Source organism: Propithecus coquereli, unplaced genomic scaffold, assembly GCF_000956105.1.
Source record: "Propithecus coquereli isolate 6110/MARCELLA unplaced genomic scaffold, Pcoq_1.0 Scaffold563, whole genome shotgun sequence".
NCBI classification, from domain to species: Eukaryota; Metazoa; Chordata; class Mammalia; order Primates; family Indriidae; genus Propithecus; species Propithecus coquereli.
In genome coordinates this window covers 2,011,981-2,032,805 of record NW_012151541.1, presented here as the reverse complement: position 1 = coordinate 2,032,805, position 20,825 = coordinate 2,011,981, and the positions used below count along the sequence as shown (strand labels likewise).

Here is a 20,825-nt window from a genome sequence, read left to right as displayed (position 1 = left end):
AGGCTTGGAGCTGGACCGATAACTTTTTAGGTCTTGCTCAGAGGAGTAAAGATGCTCTGTGGTGACGCTCACACCTGAGCAGTGGGAGTGGGCAGAATCCACCTTCTTTCTTCTATTCTCTCCATGCCCTCACTCCACCTCCACCCACGCCCGCCGCCCGGGAACCTTAGCTCTAGCCTTCCCAACAGAGGTTTCCAGCTGTTGATGCCTGGATGGACTCGGCAGCAGGGAGGAGGAGGAAACTCTCTGTCCCTCCCTCCCTCCACATCTCCCCACCCTCCTCCCTCCTCCCTCCTCCTCCCCCTCCCCCTGCGCGCTCTCGGTCTCCCTCCCTCTTTCTCCTCTGAGGCTGTCCAGTCGCCTCGCAGCAGCGAGCAGCAAGCAGCGAGTGCCCTGTTCCAGTCCCGGCTTGGAACTGAACTGTGTGAGCGCGGGTCCCGGAACCCGGGCCCAGGAGCGGCGAGCCCGGGTCGGCGCCCAGGGTGCAGCGGTCAGCGTCGGAGGCCCTGACTCGGAACCGAGCCGAGGCGCGGAGCGCGGAGCCGGAGAGCGCGAGAGCGGAGAGCGAGGCGGGCGGGCCAGCGCCGCGTCCGGCGAGTCGAGGAGCAGGACCGCGGAAGGCAGGGAGACGGCCGCCAGCCGAGGGCAGAGGGCAGAGGGCAGAGAGCGGCCTGGCTCGGCGGACGGCGCCGCCCGGCCGGATCCGAGCTCGCCGCCCGGGACGGCGGCCCCTGGTGGGGCGCGGATCCTGGGTGGCCGTGGGGCCGGAGCGACTCCGCGGCCGACAGCGGGGGGCGTGCCTCCTCCCAGCCCAGCCGCCCCGGCCCGGCCCGCCCGCCCGCTGCGTCGCCGGGGCATGTGAGCGTGAAGCCCGGGCAGCCAGCCGCGAGGACCGCACGGAGGAGGAGCCGGAGCGCGGAACCGCGAGCCGCGAGCCCAGCGCCCGGCTGAGTAGTAAGTGCGCCCTCCGCGCCCCGAGCGCGCCCATCTCCCCACCCCTCCGAAGTTTGACACTCGCGCCGCCACGTTTCTGGGCACACGCCGGCGCTCTTCCCTCCGAGTTGCCATCCTTTGCAAAGTTTTTCGAGGAGGAACGGACCCTCACCTACCCGCGACACCGCCGGCCAGTGGCGGCTCCTCCTGGGCTGACCGGGTCCTTGTGGAGAGGGGTGGCAGCCTGTAAGGCTGGGGGTGGCGGTGTGCGTGTGTGCGCGCACCACGCTAGCCGAGCTTGGGGTGCCCCCGCCCCCAGCCCGCTCCTCGCCGGCCGGCTGGGGCACTAGGTCTTTCCCACGAGCCTAACTATGCGCCCAGTTTAAGGATTTCCCAGCGGGAAGCCGAGGCGACCAGTGCGCGTCCCTCGAGGGGCTCGGGTGTCTGCGAGGAGACGCAGAGCTCCCCCGCCCTGGTTGTAAGGGGTTTCGGGGGCCAGTCGCGCACCCCTTGCCCCCGCTCCAGGATCGTTCCCCAGCAGACCAGCCGGGCGCCGCATCCTGTTTGTTCTCTGCTCGGGCTGCTCGGGTTCCACCCCCACCCCCACCCAGCCTGCCTCTTACCACCCCCCACCTCCCGCCCTGGGTGGTGGAGGTGAGCCTTTTCATCCCTATTTCACAGCAAAAGCAGATCGAGCCTAGGGGCAGGGAGATGCGGAGGGGGTAGTCACTCAGTTTCCAGCGGCTCGCCATTGTTTTCCCACCCCGCGCGCTCCGTACGTAAACACACACACGCACACACACACACACACACACACACACACACACACGCACACACGCAGGGTATGTGTGCGCGCTGGCTCGCGCTGCTTGGAGTCCCCCGGCGCGCAGGGATCGCCCGTGGGACTGGCCCAGCGGGCCGCACGGGTCCTCAGGCTGCGGCGCCCCATTACTTAACTGGCGCTCTGGAGGGCGAGAGACGTGGGGTTGCCGGAGAGTCCCGGGCGGGGCCGCAAGCCGGGCCTGGGCGGGAAGTGAATTTTGAACTTCAGCCCTGGACCTTTCCAGGAGGACCCCGAGCGCTCGAGTGGCTGCCCCCGCCCTGGAGGGCCCACGGCAGCTGCAAGGACTCCGCTGGCGCTCTTGGCAGCCGCCTCGGTGACAGGGGCTTGGAGGAAGCCGAGGAGTTTTCCTGGGAAGTTTGCTTTGACTCTCTGGGAATTTCCGGGCAGGGCGCCTCGGCGCTGGCGCTGGTGCAGGGGTCTGGCGAAAGCCAGAGACGGATGCTCCTGGCTCTCAACCGCTACTATTCTTGGCTCTCAGTGGTCCAAGTAGCTGGGTTCCCAGCCTCCTGGAGTTCATGCCTTCCAGACCAGTACCCCTCAAACGACCGCTACAGACCAGTTTCAAACATGGGTGCATAACTCTGCCCGTTTAGCTGTGCCAGGCGGCGAGCGCCGTTCCGGCGGGGCGGCGCCCTCCTTGGACCCACGCGGCTCTCCGCCCTCCGCCCTCGGCTTGCGGCGGGCTTGCTGCCTTCCGCTGCCCTGCGCCCGGCCTCGCCGGACGCGGCGCCCGCCCGCTCGCCCCGCTCTCCGCCTCCCCGCTCTCCCGCTCAGCCATCCACGCCTCGCTAGATTCCGAGTTAGGGCCTCCGAGCCTGACCTCTGTTTCCACTGAGCTCCCTTAGGAAGTGCCTGGAAAGGTGCTGGGATTCAACACATTTGGATTCTAATTCCCCAACGATGGGCAGCGTGACTTTGGGGTAGTTCCTTAACTTTTCAGGACTTTCCCCTCTGTGAAATGGGCAGAGTTATGCACCTGTCTCTGAAACTCGCATGTCATGATCGTTTGAGGGTACTGGTTGGGAAGAAATGAACTCCAGGAGGGTAGGGACCCACCTACTTGGATCACCGAGAGCCAAGTATAGCCTAGAGGCCAAGAGCCCGGAGTTAGGTTCCAACTGCTGCCACTGGCAGTGCGACTTTGAGCAGTTTAACCTAAACTCTGTGCCTCAGTTTCCTCATCTGCAAAATGGGATTAATATGAAAGTATTCACCTCATCAGGTCGTCTCGAGGATTAAAAGGCTTAATAAAGCTCAGACAGTGCCTGGCACATAGTAAGTGCGGGATAAACATTAGCTGTTATTGCCATTATTATTTAACTGACCTTGTACAGAGCCCAGAAGAGCCCTCTGGGATTGTGCTCACCCAATCAATTATAATAATCGTCCGTTTCTGGGGAGGAAGAGAACTCACACTCTTTCCCACCCTTTCCTGATTCTGGCTCCTCAGCTCAAACTTATCCTTCCCACTGCTTGTCTGGTTCTATCTTCACGAGTCTTTTTTCCTTTTCTGTTTTCCTTCCTTCCTTTCTCCCTCCCATCTTGCACAATTTTTGTGAAAGCACTTCATTCCCTCTTTTCCTCATTCTTAAAAATCAATCTTGACTTAAGCGCAGTGTTCTCTCAGTGGAAATCAGGTCCTAGGAAGGAAGTGTCTCCAAAAGGGTGTCCCCGGAGCATCCTGAGGCTGGGCTGCTGGCTCCGGATTGGATGTGCATTTGTGTCTCTGGGGCTGGGTGAATTTCCAGAGAGAGGAGCCCAGGTGTCTGGGGCCCAGGGGAAGAGTCAGGTGGGATGGGCTGGAACTGTTCCTGGGGGGGCTCTGCTCCCTGGGTGGTGTTTCTGTCTCTTGTGGCTGGGGCTTACTTGGGAACCTGGAACAGCACAGCGGTCTGGGCAGACTGGATGTGGGATTTGGGGTAAGTGAGGGGCAAAAGTGTCACTTCCAGCATTCCACTTAATGTTGGAGGATTTTCTAGGAATTTGGGCTTGTCACGAGTTCCTTGTCTGATTCTGGATTCTGCAAATGCATAGCACGAGTAAGGGGTGAGCTGAGCGACAGGGAAGATGAACAGGCTGCTGCTGCCCAGCCACACTGCCTTGGACAACAGGCTCCTGTCTTCCTTTCTCTGACCCTCTAACCTCCACCCCAGGCATGGGGGAGGATGGCCAGCAGGTTGCTTTTTGGTGCTTGGAGATCCTGCAAGTGTCAGTTTTCAGTGATGAGAACCAGCACTGCAGTCAACTCATTCTTTCCTTTAACAGAAATTTGTCAAATGCCTATCATGTGCCAGGCCCTGTACTAGGCAGTAGGACAACAGGAGAGAACGAGAAAGGTAGCATACCTACCTTCAGAGAGGCTTCTTTCTAGTGTGGCAGAGACAGACAGTAAATAACTTTCAGTAACAAAGACAATATCAGATCGTGATACGTGATGGGAAAGAAATGCCACAGGTGATGTGATGGACAGCACACATATGTGGGGGCAGCCCGGGCGCCCTGGATTGGGAGACCAGCGAGGCTGCCCTGGGGAAACGACAGCTTGGCCCAGGCCTGAAGGATGACAAGGAGCCAGCTGCACAAAGACCTGGGGAAAGGGGATTCCAGGCAGAGGGAAGAGCAAATGGAACCCCCTGAGGCCAGAGCAGAGGCAACAGCTATGTGGCTGGAGGGGAGAGCTGGAGCAGTCCGGGCAGCCAGAGCCTTCGCTCCCCGACTGGGCAGGACTGGTTAGGAGCCTGCATTTTATTGCCCAGGTGATGGCTTCATCTGAGTTTTAAGCAGGGGAGTGACATGATCAAATTCATGATTTGAAAAGATTATTTGGTACACAAGAACAATAATCAGTTGCCCCAGGGGGAGGGAAATGGGATGGAGGAAAGATTGTGTTTTTGCTGTAGATCCTTTTGTCCTTTCTGAATTTAGTACCATGTGAGAGTATAGGGTGCCAAAAAACTAAAAACCGTGGTTAACGAAGAATGGTTTATAAGCTAGAAAATGTATATAATAAATGAAAAAGCAGGACGTACAACTATATAGTATAGAACCAATCTTGCAAAGCTAATCACACGTGTACACGTGCCCACCATGCACATGCGCACGGAAGGAAGACCAGGAGATGCATCCAGTATTCACAGAGGTTAACTCTGGATACTGCATATGGATGATTTTTATTTCCTTCTTTATCTCCTATTGGTTTTTTCAATCTTCCTCAAGGTCATGAATTACTTTTATAAGTGAAAAAAATATGTACAAAAGAGAGATCACTTTGGCTCGAATGAATTAGCTTGAAGGGGAACAAGAATGGAACCAGAGAGGCCAGTTAGGAGACTGATTCAGAATTGAGGAGAGAGGAGGTGATGACTTGGATTAGGGGGGGCCAGTGGGAGATTGTTTTGGTGGTAGAGCCAACAGGTCTTACTGGCAGGACATTGCTTAGTATGATACACTCTTCTTGCCAAGAGAGTGCTTTGCCCTCCAACTCAGATCTTGCGATGAGGAGCACCAGGGTCAGTCATGGTGAAGGACGATTTTCAATGCTGCCTTAGCTTTGGAAATACCCGAGGTTCCATCTACATCCTTATGCCAGTCATTCTTCCTGGTGGGAAGAACCCCAGCCTGGACATTTTGCTACTTTGATAATTAGCAGATTTAGGGAAACATGATGTCTACAGTGAGAAGGATTTAGAGCCAGGAGAGACGTTCATCACATAACATCTCTGAGCCTCTGTTTTCCCATCTGCGAAGTGGGACAATAACAGTGATCATGCCTTCTTCTTACAACTGTCAGGAGGCTTGTGGCTGATCATGTCCACAGCAGTGCTCCATGAATGGTAAGGACCCTGGGATTTGCTGTGGCCAGACAAGTGTTGCTTGAGCTGGACCTGTTCCTCCAAGGGATCTAGGTGTTCTTGTAGAGGGGCTGACACTCCCTTCTACAAAGGTTTTCTCCTCTCTGGGGGTGCTTTGACATCGGCCCTTATTGGGCAGCTCCCTGGGTAAGTCTCCAGGAAACGGACACCGCCCGGAAAAAGTGGTATTCAAATGCAGCCGTGCTCCTGTGCCCCTTCCCCCAGCCACATTCAGGGGTGAAGCTGAGTGTTTGAACAGGGCTCTGTGCTGGGAGGGCCAGCCGGGCACACAGTAAATCGTGCTTGGAATGGGAGTTATTTTTGTGCTCAGTGTTTGCTTAAGAGGGCCCGCTCCTGCCTGAACTCGCTGTGATCCTCACCCTTTGCTAGTCCTCTTCCTGGAACCCTGATGTGTTAGCCAGGGAGTCTGTCACAGTGCTGGTCACCAGATGGGGAACCAGACTATGGAGGATCGCCTCTATGTCTCCTATCATCTCCCTGTCCCCGAGCAGGAAGGCATGCTCTGGATAGTGGTCTTTGCCTCAATGACTCCCCTTGTGGCTGCCCCTTCCTTAGTCCTTGGGAAGACTTCATTGGGAGATTTGCTGCAGGTCCACCCTCTGCCAGCTTCCCTAGTCAGGGGTGACTTTCTTTCAAAAATTCGGATACTTTCTCTAAGCAGCAGTGATATGGTAGTCCCCTCCTAAGAGTTCCTGTGATACGCCATGGACCTAGCTTAAAGAGACATCCCTGCTCCAAAGCCGCATGGCAATGTAGCCTTCACAGCTCCTCTAGAAAAAGGTTTCTGCCCATCCTGCGTGGTCCACAGCACAGAGCCTCACAGCAACCACCTGCCGCTCCAGGCATATCCTTGGCTCTCCTGCCCCTAGGGAAGACTCCTCTGTTTCTATGACCTGCCTCTTCTGTGAGGGCTCAGAGGCCCTGGGGCCTCCCTGCTCACTCCTAGGAAGATTGTGGTGCTGTCGGAGGGTCTTGATGGTCCCAGAGATGGAACAGTGACAGCGGTCAGACCTCCTAGAGGTTGTGCAGTGACGGGAAGTGGCTGGGGTTTCCCCTGCCTCCTCCCAAGGTGGACAAACCAAAGGCCCAGGGTGTGTTGTGTGTGGCCTGGCATCTCAGAGGTCTGAGCGTGCAAGTGGACAAGCTAGGCGAGGAGTTGGGATTTGTACCCAAATGTGGAGGATTCCTGCCAGGGGTACTTTTCGGAGCAGGGCCTGCATGGGGTAGTAGAGGAGAGGAGGAAGAAGCGGGGACAGCATCTCCAGCTGCCACCTTTTTTCCTAAATAGCATTCACCACCCAGGCCCTTTTGGTCACTCTGGGAAGCCATCAAATCTGGAATTCACTTCCCTCCACTCCCCCCAGCAGTGGCCTTAGCATTTAAATGGCCTTGGCATGAAGCCCCATAAACTGCCCTTGGGATTGGGGCAGGGTTGGGGGGAGGGGCATTAGTGCTACCCCCTGCACGGTCCCCCTGTGTCTTCTGGGGACATGCCCAAGGTAGGTTTCAGTGGAGAAAGGAGAAGTGGCCACAGACTGGGCCTGAGCACTCCTGGCTGCCTCCCCCCTGGCGGTTTTGGTCTGTTGTCCCTGCCAAGCCTGGAGCTCCCTGGGGGATCCGCCCCAGAGGAGGCCAGACCGCTCCTCCCTCTGCCTTGCCTCCCCCAGTCCCCGCCTCCTGCTCCACTCCGAATGGAATGTGCAGCCTGTGGAGCAAGATGGGGAGAGAGCTAGTTCCCAGAGGGGCTTGGTCCTGCCCCCTCCCACCCCCCCACAAAGGGGTGAGGCACCTGGGCTGGGCAGCTCCTTGGCACGGCTGGTGGTGCCCCGCTGCCACCAGGTCCTGTGCGGGTGCTGTGGGGGTCCCGCTGTGGCCACTGGAAGGAGCAGCAGTGTGGTGGGGGGGTGGTTTCTGTGTGAGTCCAGGACGAGGGCAGGTGAGGTAGAGGCCAGGGGGGCACAGGCGGAACAGGCCCATCCTCTCTCCAGTGGCTGCGCGTGGCCCACCCTAGGCCAACATCCTTTGTCGACTTCTTTTTTTAAATTTGTGGCTCATATTTATTTTGTTATTTCTATAATTTGTAAAAGTAATGCAAGTGTGCATTACTTTTCTTATCAGAATGAAAGGATTTAAGATATACCTACTATCGTCAGACTGTGAAGCAAAAACGTTAAGTGTGTGTTTCTGTGGAAGACCCAGAGGAGTCGGGCTTGACCGAGATAGACCAGCAGGAAGAGGGGTCGCTGGCAGGGGGCGGTCGTGGAAGTACAAGAAGAAGCCGGAGAGACTGGACTGACACCCTGTCACCTTGACAGTGGAGTGGGCTCCGTGGACTCCCCCGGTGGGCTCTGACTGGGGTCCGCTGCCCGGGCACTCCTGAGGCCTCCTGCTTTGGCCCTGGTGCCCAGGAGAGGCTAGAGGGGGAGGGAAGGCTGGGCTTGAGCTGCCCTCGTACTGACTCGAGAGAATTAACTCTTGCCTGGCCACACAAGGCAGGACCTGGCCTTCCTCAGAGTGGAGGGTGAGCTCAGCATGTGGGGTGTGAGGCTCTCCCCACCCCCACCTGGACACCGTGTCCCCACCCCGCAGCCCTACTGAAGGAGTCTGAAGTCATCCAGCCATTGCTGTGAGGCTTTGGTTCCGCCTGTTCCATGAGGGCGGGGTGGGGTGGGGAAGGAAGGGGAATAAAAGGTTAGTGGGAGCGGCTGGAAGCCTGTGTGCAGGTACAGCCAGCGGGAGCTGCTGACAGCAGGAGGGAGTGGCCCCTCACTCCTGCCATTCCTCTGGCTTGCCGGGCTCCCCTGCCCTTGGCTGGTGAAGAGGGTGTGCGCGCGTGTGCGTGTGTGCGTGTGTGCGTGTGTGCGTGTGTGTGTGTGTGTGTGTGTGTGCGTGTGTGTGTGTGCGCGCGCGTGCGTGTAGGCAGGCAGGTGGGGGCCTGCACTCTCGAGACTGGTCAGCCCCCTCTGGCCCCTGGGGAACGAGGCAGGGCCTTGGAGAGCTCCAGGGAGACACCGAGGACATTAGACTAATGTCAAGAAGGAAAGGGGAGAGGGGCCGAGGGGAAAAGAAAGAGCCAGAACACAGGCCCGTGCTGAGGAGAGGGGGAGGGAGGTCTCTCTCTGGTCCCTTCTGCTTGAGCTTCAGTCCTCTGAGGGGATTGGCGTTTCAGTTCCAGTCCACCTGGGGAGGGCAGGGCAGTGGGTAATCACCCCCGTTGCTCTCTGTAAACTCAGTTTCAAAGCATGGCGATCATGGAACCTCAGCCACCCCCTCTCACCTGGGAGCAGATGATGTGGGGGAGTCGGGCTAGGGTGAGGGGCTGGGTGGAGGAGGAGAGGGGTGGGTAGAGAAGGAGCCAGTGGTGGGACCAAGTGGGGTTCCCCAGCTGGGGCTGGTGGGGCAGGGAGGGGAGGCCTCTCCTCTTAATTGGGGCGAAGGGTTCAGCTTCCACTGACAGGTACCCTAGCTAATGAACTCCCAGGGACCAGAACAGAAAACAGGGTCAGAGAGCGGAGGAAGGGGCCCCGTGTTAGATATTGCCTTGGGTAGAGGTAAGTAGCAGGAGAGCTTTGTCTTTGGAGGAGACAAGGGATGAGTTTGACTGCTGTCTGCCAGAGAATTGTTATAATAAGTACGCAAGTCTGGGTGAATGGAGCTCTTAGACTTGTGCAGTGCCCAGTCTGTACAACTGTGCATCATGGCCCTGTTGGAACTGGCTCGGAGCATCAGGGACCTATGGTTTTCATAATATAAGTTCCCTTCTCTTCTACCAGGTTTGCCTGGCCTTAGGCCCATATTCCTCAACATAGCACCTTCAATTTGGGGGTGATTTTGGCTATTTGTGTTACATTTTTTTGGGCACTGATTAACTTGAAGCTTGGAGAACCGGAATTGAGGGGAGGGGGCTTGTGTGTGTGTGTTGGTGTGTTCGGCAGTTAGAGAGGGTCTGTGGAGGTGGATTTTGACCACCCTTTGTTGAGTCAGAGTGCTGCTTGGCCAATTGGCCACGGGGATAAGGCACCTGATTCCGGAGTCAAGACTGATTGGGCTTGGGAGCTCTCCCACGGGCAGGTGAGACGGAAAGGGGCAAAGGGGAAGAGACGTTCCTGCCTCACCTGGCAGCAACTCCTGCCCCCGGCCCGTTGGCTGTCCCCCCACTCGCAGGGTCTTTGCATCCCCGCCTTCCTCTCTTGCTCTCCGGTCACCAGAACTCACCCAACCCTTGTCTTTCGGGGGATCTGCTCTCTGACCTCCAAGGAGATAACTTGGCCAGGCAGATTTACCAGTCTAGGAGCACGTGCTGGTGGCAGATTAACAGGCAATTCTAGAAGCACATTAGCCTTTTAACCAGCCACAGGCCTTAGCAATCCAAGAGGCGATTGAAAAGCGGGAACCCGGGCTGGAGGTGGAGTGGATATTTGGGCCTGCGGGGGCCTGCCCCTCTTGTCCATCCCCGTCCGTCCCTGCAGCAGATACGCAGGGAGTGTGCCCCGCGGCTGTGCCCCTGCGGCCACGCCATGCCTGCGCTAGAGGACCGTGAGACCAGCACAGCCCTTCCACGGTGTAGTGGAAGGGACAGAGAAGTAAACGTCGATGGTGACGGACGAACGTGAAGGTAGGGACAGGGCAGGGTGCTGCAGGAGCATCCAGGAGGGGCACCCAAACCAGACTTGGCAGTCAGGGAAAGTGCCCTGAAAGACAGGAAGGCCTGGGGGTGAGGAGGAGATTGCCTGGGAAGAACAAGTCAGAGGGAAGAGAAGGTTATAAGGGCAGATCCCCCCACATCTCCCAGGGCCGCAACTGGGTCTCCAAGGGTATGTCACATGGTTCTGTCCCTCACCAAGGGCCTGGGGAGCATCATGACTTTGTGGGGAGAGTGTGTGGTGGGCATTCGAAGGCAAGGCGGCCAGGGGCTTCTGGCACCTGGGGGCCTCGTTCAGCTGTGAGTTGTGTACGCCAGCGTGGCGGAGCAGCGTGTGCACTAACACGCATGGGGGCCTTGGGGGTGGGGGCTGCCTGTGTCGTGGTGCTGGGGTTCGAGCGGGACTTGGGCACAGTGTGTGTGGCCCAAGCTGCCGGAGGATTGGAACCCCAAGCCTTATCCAGGCAGCTGCAGGGGACGCAGGATTGCTGGGGCCAACTGCAAATTAGCCAGGCTGGCATTAAATGCCTCTGCTGCTTCTCCCCTCCCATCCCGCTCTGCCCTCCCGAAAATCAACAACTGTGTCAACAGCGGGGTGATTGTGCTTGGCCAGCAGCCTCCAGGGCTGCCAGGACCGGGCAGGTGCTGGCAGGGGCTGCCGGAGCCCCACTGGGCCTGGCTGCCAGGGCTGCAGGATAAACAAGGCCGCACACAGGCTCTGCCGGCTGGGAGGGAGGGAGGGAGGGAGGCCACAGGCAGGCAGGAGGGGAGAACAGGTGTCTCAGGAGCTCTGAGACACAAAGGGCCTCTTGTCTCCTCCTCCCTGGCCCCAGGGAGCAGGCCCCCTCCTCCCTCCTCTCAGGCCCCGCCCAGAGATCAGTGACCAGGTCAGCCAGGGGGTGCTGTCTTCCAGATCCCCCCTGACTCTTGGTGTTTTTTTTTTTTTCCTTGCTTGAGACAGAGGTGAAACCAGTCTATATGGGGATTGGGCGCACTAGCCCTGAGGCCTCTGTGGGTCTCGGTTTCCCTGATGGAAGACAGCAGGATCACTCACGCTCACTGGGGCACCCAAGCAAGAAATGGATGGGAGGCGGGAAAAGCACCAGAGGCTTTGGAAAGAAAGATGATCTGAACATCAGGAGTGGTGGAAGCTGGGGTGAGAAGTAGGGAGACCTGGGGGATTCCAGGTGGGACTGGGGGCTGGAGGTGGCTGGGGTGTGGCAACACCCTCCTCCCTCCTTGCCTACTTAAAAAGCAAACCTTTACAGAGCACCTGCCTTGTGCCAGGCACTGTAATAGGGACTGGGGAGGCCACAGAAAATAATACAGCACCAGCACAGACAGGCAGCTCCTGGACAGACTGCCTGTGTGATCTTGGGTAAGTAACCTAACCTCTCTGAGTTGGTTTCCTCGTCTGTAAAATGGAGGTGATAACAGCAGTACCTGTCTCCAGCTCGTGGGACTGTTGTGATGGTTAAATGTGTGAAGTGATATAAAACAGTATCTGGCATAGTGTAAGGGCTGTATAAGAGATTCTGTTATTGTCCCTGTCCCGAGAGGGTATTAGGGGCTCACATCCAGCCAGAACCTGGGAGGTAGACAGGTAAACAAATAATGGCAGGTCAGTATAATACTAGAGACCAGTAATGTCCAAGGTTTCTAGGATGCCCTCGAGGAATAATCAAATCTTCAAGGATTGTTCAGATGGGATTTATAAGGGACATTTGAGCTGGGTTTTGAGTGAGGTGTAGGAGTTTGCTGGTCAAGAATGTAGGAAGTGCCTTCTAGGCAGGGGCACTGCGAGCCAGAGCCCAGAGGTGTGAACGTGCGGGTTTGTGCCTGAAGTGCACGTTTGTGCGGCAACAGCTGGCGGGGCGGCCTGGGCCGGTTGTGGAGGCCGGCACTGCACCGGAGGGAGCTGGAGCATGGCCCCAGCTTGTGGTCAGTCCCTCCAGGGTCGGGTGCTGGTTTTGGTTGTCACTCCGTGTCTTTCTCCCCTCTCCCCCCTGCACTACACTGTGAATAACTCAGCCTTGCTCACTCTGGAATATCCTTCAATTTACAGAGAGACAGGATAGTAGTGAAAACACCATGGGGCGGTAGTCAGGAAGTTCTAGATTCGAAGATTCTAGATTTGAAAGTCTTCATACCGAGCCATTTACCTAATGTCTTTGAGCTGCGTTTTCCTTATCCACAAAATGGGGTAGTGCTCTCTCCCCCGTGGCGGGGTTATTGCGAGGATTAGAGAAAAACGTGTGCCAGGCGCACAGACGGTAGCTGTTACGGTGATTCTGCGATCTGGCCCACGCGGGAAACTCGTCTGGGCTTCGGCCTCTAGGTCTGCGACGTGGAGACAATGATCTCCATAGAAGTGATGGGCCAGGCTGCCCATTACCTGGGTAGATAAGCCAGGCCGGGGGGCTAGGGCCGCTGGCCGTATGCAGGGGGGCCGGACGCTCACCTTCCCCGGGGCAGCAGCTGGGCCCTTCCCGTGGCTGCCCTGTGCACTCGCAGTAGGGTGCCTCGCGCTGCCTTTCCCACTGGGGTGGAGCCCTTCGGGGCCCCCTGACATCGCCCCCTTATGGCTGTGCTGGTGTTTGAGGGGGCTCCTGGGACCATGGGTGGAGAAGAGACCAAGGCCCTGGTCTAGCTTCTGCTGCTGACGGCTTGTCCGCCCTGAGGCGTGTCACTTGGCCTCTTGGAATGTTGCTTTCCCCATCTGCAACTTGGAAAAATCCCCTTTGACCCTTCCTGAGATAAAATGAGAATGCCGGGTTGCCGTGAAAATAGGAGTTACGTGAGGATGACAACAGCCGCCCTAGCAGTTGCTGCTGCACTCTCGGGGCCCAGATGTGCAGTCAGACACTTCGCCACATCCCCGCATCGGCGCTTCGCAGCCCCTCCACGGAGCGAGTCTGGGAGGCTTATCTCAGGGCTGCCTAAAAACCCTGCGAGTTAGAAAGGGCAGAGGGCATCTAATCCCCGCATTTTGCAGATGAGGAATTGAGATTCAGAGACATGGGCTCATCTAGGCGGTGGGGCTTCCAGAGTCCTGGCTGGCCATGGATCTGCAGGGGAGGGGGCTGGTCCACACGGCATGTCTGACCTGGTGCAGAACACGTGACAGTCTACTCTGGGATCTCGCTGCAGTGTCCCCTGGCCCCCTGGCCTGGTGTCTTGCCATTGGTTTTGAGGGGCTGGTGGTGGGAAGGGCTAGGGGCGTCGAGGAGCATCTGCAGCCCACTGGGTCTCCTGACAGTCTCCGGAGCCCATCCCAAGCCCAGGTCTGGAGGGATGTTTTCCTCGCGGAGGCCCCATCTTCCTCCTCCCTCACTTGCCACCTTGGCCATGCCTGGCATGGACGTAGCCCCATTTTCTCTTCTTCCCTACAGTCATATTTCTCAGGTGGCCACGGGCGAGCTAAGGCCAAGGAGAGGAGTTGGTGCAAAGGAAAGTGCTGGGAGATAGGGCTGGGGACACTACTCTGTGTTCACCTGGCCAGGTGGGCAGATGATTTCCTAGGTAGCCATGGACACTGCCCAAGTAAGAGAGAGGCAGAAAGAGCAGCAGGGACACTTGGATTTTTGCAGGGGCCCTGTCCATATTTACATGCAATTTGCATAAAACCAATACACAAAACACAATTTTGTAATCTATCCCGAGGCACATTCAGATTTGCCTTTTACTATTCTTTTCAAAGATGGCTGCTTCTGGCTCTTTGCTCTTGTCTGTGCCTTCTCACTCCTGCCCCATCCCCCTTCCCCTTACAGAGCAGGTGACTGAGAACAGAGTCAGCTTGGGGTGGGTCATGGTCCCTCCTGCTGTCGATCTGATCCGACCTCCCTGGGGTTAGCACAGAGGGCTGGACCAACTGGCGGCTCCCCTGCAGGAGCACACAGACCACCTCCCCCGCAGCCCACCCCAGCGGCCACCTCCTCACCTGTGTCGGGGATCAGGGCATTCAGCAAGTGCTCAGTAAGCGTGAGGATAAAGTGACATTAGTGATGGAAGGAGCACTGGAAAACAAAGGCAAACCTACACTGCAGGTCCTTGGGGCCTGGCTTTTGTGCTCAGGAAGGGAGAGGCCGGTGGGGAGAATGAGCCTGCGGGGGTCCTAGGGGTCCTGAGGGTGGGAGCGATGGATTTCCGTCTCAGCCACTGTGGCCTAAGGAGGCATTTCTTGCTCTTCTCAGCCTTGCAGGAAATGGTGTTGAGGATGAGAGGAGCAGAAAGGAAGAGCCAGGCCTTCTATGAATTTGTTTTTCAGATTGAGACTCTGTTACTAACAATTTATTACATCCGGGTCTCCAGCCAAGCACATTCTGTTCCCCAGTTTTGGGGGAAGACGCTTGGGGACGTGGAAGAGGCTGGACAGGAAAGAGGAACAGATCAACAGTTTTATGATTGTGTCGTGTCTTGGCCTGTGCTAGGGGGCAGTTTGGCACAGGGCAGTTTGAGCGCAGCCCTGTGTGGGACGGCGTCCTTCTGGATGGCATGGCATTCCCACCTGCGCCCAGACAGCTTGGGGAGCGGGGTGAGTGGGCTCCCATCCCTCCCTCGTGCCCCCCGGGCCTTGGGCTCCAGATTTCCCTCTGTGAAATGGGTCGGGGCAGTGATGCTTGGAACAGAATCGCAGTTTCTTGAGGCAGCAGCACCTGGGAAGGCCCCTACTGGGGAGAAGCTGTGTGCGAGAGCCCCGGAAGAAGGGCAGCTGGCAAGGCGACCACCCCTGTGGAAAGAGTAGCGCACGAGCAAAACAACCCCCTTTCTGCAAAAGTGCTGAGCTGGTGGAATTTTGCTTGGCAGCCGCGAGATCGTGCCGGTAGATAGAGCCCTGCGAGCACCGGGGCTGGTGGGTGCAGGGGGTCCCGGAAGAGAATGGAGAGGGCAGGAGCAGCACCCATGGCGCCCCCTCCACCGAGCTGGCCTCCACGCTTCCAAGGGCTCGTCACTGGTCCCTGTTCCTGGAGGCGAGTCCCCTACCTCCATCCACCCCTCATGTAAGTTGGTCTCATATCCCCTTGTTTTCCCCTCATTCTCCTCCCAACTGTTTGGCTTTGACTAGAAGTAGCTATACTCTGGTACCCCAGAGTGCCGTGGTGCTACCGGGCAGGGAACTCTGGCAAGGGGAACGCTCTCAGGGTCAGGGGTGGCGGTGCCTGCTCCCCTGATCTCTGCCTCGCTGCTGGGCCTCTGGAGGGAGCGCAGACTGCTTTTGGGAGAGTAAACCACCGGAGTGGTTTCTTGCATCCCAATCCATCTCCAAGCTTGGTGCATTGGACGGTTGGCGAAGGGCATATTCACCGGAAGGATGAGAAGCTCTGGCGGGACTCTGGGAGAGCCAGCACAGAGACTGTGTGTGTTTGTGTTGGGCGGTTAGGGAGAGGGGTGTTAGGCAGGGAGAGCTGGGCCTGGTTTCCCGCTGTGAGATTTGGACTATTATCTTATTATCCTCCACTGTTCAGCTGCCGCCACTTAACCCTGAGGCTGGCCACTGGTCCTCTGTTCTCTGCTGACATCCTCCTCCCTGGCTTGCTTGAGGCTCTTGCCAGGGGTTCTTGCCAGGAGCTCGTGAAAGGGTAGGTTCAGTAAGTGTGTATTGAGCATGGACTCTGGGCTGCATTAGCAACCCCTTGTGTTCTGGTTAGAGGAGTATTTGTAGCACACCTTTGAGCAAGGTGCTGTAAGGCACAAAGGTGCCTAAGCTGCCGGCCCAGAGGCTACGGAGTCCTGCTGGGATGGGAAGGGTTGGTGTTAGCTTAGATTGCAGTTAGGCTGAGACCACCCAGGTCAGAGAGAATCTTGGACACAGGCCAAGGAGCTAGGACTCTGTTGACAATGGGCAACCAGAGGATCTGTCAGAGAACTTTCAGAATGGGTGGCTCATTCATTCAAGCTGAAGTGTCTCTCTCATTGTTCTGCAAAAAATTCCAACAGAATCCTGTTCTTTTCCTTTCCATTCAGAGAAATTTTGCTGCCTTCAAATTGCACTGAACTGCCTGGTAACTGAGACAATGTTCCCTTCCCTGCCAGGGCTGGTGGGTTCCCAGGGTGTGGGGCCCAGGCTGGCAGCCCTGGGAGGCATGTCCCTTTTCCCTGTCTGCCCTGACCCACGCTGCCCCTGGCTTTGTCCTGCTGGGGCCTAAGTGAGTGAACGTGGCCAACTTTCCTGGAAAATCCAGCATGTGCATTTCCCAGTGAATGGGCAGACTCGCTACATATTGTTCAGGACGGAGGAGTATGGATTTCTAGGTGTCTTTTAAAAGGCAGTGGTTTGGTATGTTTTTGAACAAATGAGATGCTCAGCCAGCGGGTAAGCTTTACCACGGCCTCGTTATGTGAAAGGCACTGGCAAGGCTACGGGAGAGGAGGCCAGGCCCTGCGCTCTGGGGTACTCCAGTCTGTCTGGGGAGGCAAAACAGAGCACCCTGTGGGGGCAAAGCCCCTTCGCCACCCCAGTGGCCTTGGCTTGAGAGACTGGGTGCAAGGTGGAGCCAGACACGCTGGGGTTTGAGTCCTGGCTCTTGTTTCTTCTGAGCCGTATGATTTCTGGCAAATACCAGAACTTTCTTAAATCCTAGTTTTCTCACCTACAAAGTAGGAAAAGAACAATACGTACCACATGTGATTAAAAGGATTTAACAAAGTGATGTATCTATCATGGGGCTTAGTACAGGCCTGGAGTATCCAGTGAGTGGGAGGTGACATTGGTATCAGGGCCACTGTGGTGGTGGTTGTTGAAGCTTATCCTGGGCTGGGGATGGTCCAGCTCTCTTGGGCCTACCTGGGTATGGGGGGGCCGCCCCTCCTCAGGGTCGTGAGCATGGCCTTTGTAGGACCTGGGAAAGGAGGTCCAGGGTGTGGTGGAAACAGACATTGCTGCCTGTGACATTTCCCTCAGCTTCCCGTAGTATTCCCTCTTCAGTTGATGCATGCACATGTGCTGCGTGGCCCAGGCCAAGTTACTTAGCCTCTCTGTGCTTCAGCTTCCTCGACTGTGAAATGCCGTGGATAATAATGCCTGCATATAACAATGCCCACGTGTTGAGAGGAGTACATAAGAAGGGTTACGTGAGAAGTGTGTATCTAGGACAGTGTGTGGGGATCTTATCCAGGTGTTTATGACTGTTGTTATTTGTTGCCATGGTTATTCTGCTATTGGAGTGACCCCGGTTCACTCAAAGAAGCAAGGGTGAGAGCTGCTGTCCCAAGTGTTCCAGGAGCTTGGAGCAGGTAGGGGTGTGGGGTGGACGTGGGCTGGGGTGTGGGCCCTGCCCTGCCAGTCCCAGGGAGCAGCCCAGAAAAGGGAAGAAACTGTTTCTCACATGCCGGCTGCAGGCGGGGCGTTGCCAGCTGTGGCCGAGATGACATTCTGGCGCGGAGCACACTGCCTTTTCTTCTTTCCACCCTAACCTGGTCGCTAAGGCGGGGACTGTTGTACACCAAGTAGGACTGATGTTTGTAAAACTGATGGAATTCACATACAGTTGGCATCGCTCGGGGGCGTGAAACCTCCGCATTCATAAAACCCAATTGCTGGTGAATTTTAATAATTTAAAATAATAAACAGACTGTAACTAACCTTTGGACTCTGGGTGCTCAGGACAGGGCCTGCAGGAGCCTGGCAGGAAGTGAAGGCGGCATGGGTGTGTGGGGCCACCTCCCTCTGACCATGGTGATGGGTGGCACCCAGGTGGGGAGAGGCCTGGCCTGCCAGCTGTCCCCTTGGCACCCAGCCCCCCACAGGCAGAGGATTAGCTGGGGTCTGGGGTGCCTGTGGGAAGTAGCCTCTTCTCAAAGATCCTTGCGCTACGTTTTGTCGGAGTCGGGCGAACCTTAAGTGGGATTCTGTCTCCAACCCTTAGTTTCCTCATCTATGCAATGGGTTTTATCTGTGCAGAAAATATCCGTGAAGTGCTTAGCTTGTTGTGGTCTCAATAAATGGCAGGCGCTGTCATTGTCTCTCTGCTGAGCAGCCTCCTTCCCCGTGTGGCCCGCCCTGGGCTACAACCTGAAGCTGGAATCCAGAAGCTTAGCAGCACTCTTATTTCCCAGCATCAAAGGCCTGGGAGCCCTCCCTCACCTACAGTTTATCTCTGGGAGAAGAAGCAATAATTCACTCCATGTGCAAATGGAAAAACTGAGACCCCGAAGGTTGAGTGGTTTGTCCCAGGCCCCACAGTGAGTTAAAGGCGCCCACATCCCTTACGTGTGCACGGGGCTTCGGAAACCACCGAGTGGGCAGAGCGCGAGCCGTGCCGACGCTCCCAGGGGTCTGGTGGTGTGTGTTTCCACTCCTGATTTCCAGATGGGAAAGCTGAGGCTTGGGGCATTTGAGACTTGCCCAGAATCACACAGCAAGTTTGTGGCAGAGCTAGGGCTCAAACTCGGGCCTTCTGCTCTTTCCACCGTGCACTCACACCTCTCCCCTGGGCCTTCTAGATCCTCTCTGCAATTATTTTCCCCTCCGTACAGGTAGGTCTGTTAGGGCGGACAGTCATGAGCCAGGAGGGAGAGGGTTAAATTCTTCCTGAGCAGCAGAGCTGGTTTTGAGCTGGGCGCCTGGGTGACCCCGTCACTGACCCCCTTCCCCTGGGTCAGGCCTGCAGGCGGTGGGGGAAGGGAAGCACCGTGAGGTCTAATGGCCCAGTGGGGGCAGAGGGAGGACCTGGGGAAGGAAGGGCCTGGGAGGGGACGCTCATCTGTCTCCCTCTCTGGACAAAGATGAACAAAGATGACGGTGGCTTTTTCAGTCTCTGTAGGAAATCTCTCAGGGTCCCTTGGGGTGGGCTGCCATCAGCATGGCCTGTACTGTTAATCAAGCTACAGAGCACAGGCAGCTCCGTAGGCACAGAAAACCCTGTGATGTGTTTCTTGGTTAAGTGGGAATGGGATAGTTTTTTTACCAGTAAAGCACCAAATAGAAAATCAGAAAATGGAAACATCAAATGAAATTTAGGGATCGTGGGACTTTGGGGCTAGCCTGTCGTTTGTTGAGGAGGAAAAGGTTGACTCTGGTGGCCCACAGAAGCCAGTGTCTGTGACCCCAAGTGGTTAGTCCCTGCAAGCTGGGAAGGCTGCCCAGTTCCTCCTCTCCCCAGGTGGCCCTGCCCTGCCACTCCCCTCTGTTAGCACAGACCTCCTGGCTTGGAGCTTCAGTCTGGACCATTGTCCTGTGTCCTCTCCAGACAGGGAGGGCACTGGGAGTAAACCTTATTCTGTGGGCCCAGAGCCATAGAGTAGCTTGCCCAGGGTTGTACAGCGAGCTGGGGGCAGAGCTGTTCTGGAAACTGCCACCCTGAGAAAGGACATCTGAGGGGAAAGGATTTTCAGGAAAGCTGAGGAACTGATTTTAAGGGCAGAGTAAATCTCTTCTTCTATCCCCATCTTCCTGCCCTCCAGGTCCCTTGAACTCCCTGCTGAGGAATCCTAAATACACCTTGTCTCTAGCTTGCAGGTGGAAACCTTTAATTGTTCCTAGAGGCGAGAGGCAGCGAGGGGAAGGCCTTCTAGCTGGTGGGGCAGGTCCGGCACCGTCTGGCTCTGGCTGCTTCTAGACACTTCAATTAGTGACGTTAATTATGGCCTTGTGAGCACGGGTTCTCCCAAGGCAGCCGGTCTGCAGCCCTGCTCCCCCTCACCCTGCCGCGGCCACGGTAGCCACCAGTCTGCAAGGCTGTGTTTTTGGTCTTGCCTCTGCCCATCTGTGGATTAAAGGTGACCTGAAAGTGAAAGTTATTAGCAGTTTCGTGTTCTCTATCTTTTTAAAAAATTGGGTTAAAATATATATAACATAAAATTTACCATTTTAACCATTTTTTAAGTGTGCAGTTCAGGGGCATTAGTACGATCACATTGCTGTGCAAATATCACCACCGTCCGTCCACAGAACTTCCGCGTAATCCCAAACCGAAATCTGTTCCCATTAAACAATAGCTTCCCTCTCCTCCCTCCCCACAGTCCCTGGTAACCTCCATTCTGCTTCGTGTGTCTCTGCATTTAACTATTCTTAGTAGCTCATGTAAGCAGAATCACGTAATATTTGTCCTTTGTGACGAGCTTATTTCACTTGGCACGATGTCCTCAGGGTTCTTTCATGTCGGAGCCTGCGTCGAGATGTCCTTCCTGTCTGGGGCTGATCTTATTCCGCTGTAGGTGTGCACCCCACTTTAGCAATCCCTTCATTCGTCCATGATGGACACTTGGGTTGTTTCCATCCTTTGGCTGTTGCGAATAACGTGGCCATGACCGTAGGTGTACAAATACGTCTTCAAGACGCCGCTCTCACTTCTTTCGGGTATATACCGGAAGGGGGATTGCTGGTGAACGTAGTTCTGTGTTGAATTTCTTGAGGCACCACTGTCCTGTTTTCCACAGCTGCATCATTTTACATTTTACATTCCCACCAGAAATTCTGCACACCCTTGCCAATACTTATCTTCTTTCTTTCTTTTTCTTTTTTTTGATAATGGCCATCCTAACAGGTGTGAAGTGGAATCTCCTTGTGGTTCTCTGTCTTGTTAAGGGGAAGTCG

The 20,825-nt window shown here is 56.3% G+C and overlaps 1 protein-coding gene across 1 annotated transcript in view; it reads left to right on the top strand.

Moving 5' to 3' along the window:
• The first annotated feature begins 338 nt into the window (after positions 1 to 338).
• The window catches only part of SOX13 (SRY (sex determining region Y)-box 13), a 46,049-nt gene continuing 25,562 nt past the window's right edge, over positions 339 to 20,825 (top strand). The window contains exon 1 of the mRNA XM_012657863.1: positions 339 to 954. The gene's annotated coding sequence lies outside the window, so the exon portion shown is untranslated. The remainder of the gene's footprint in view (positions 955 to 20,825) is intronic.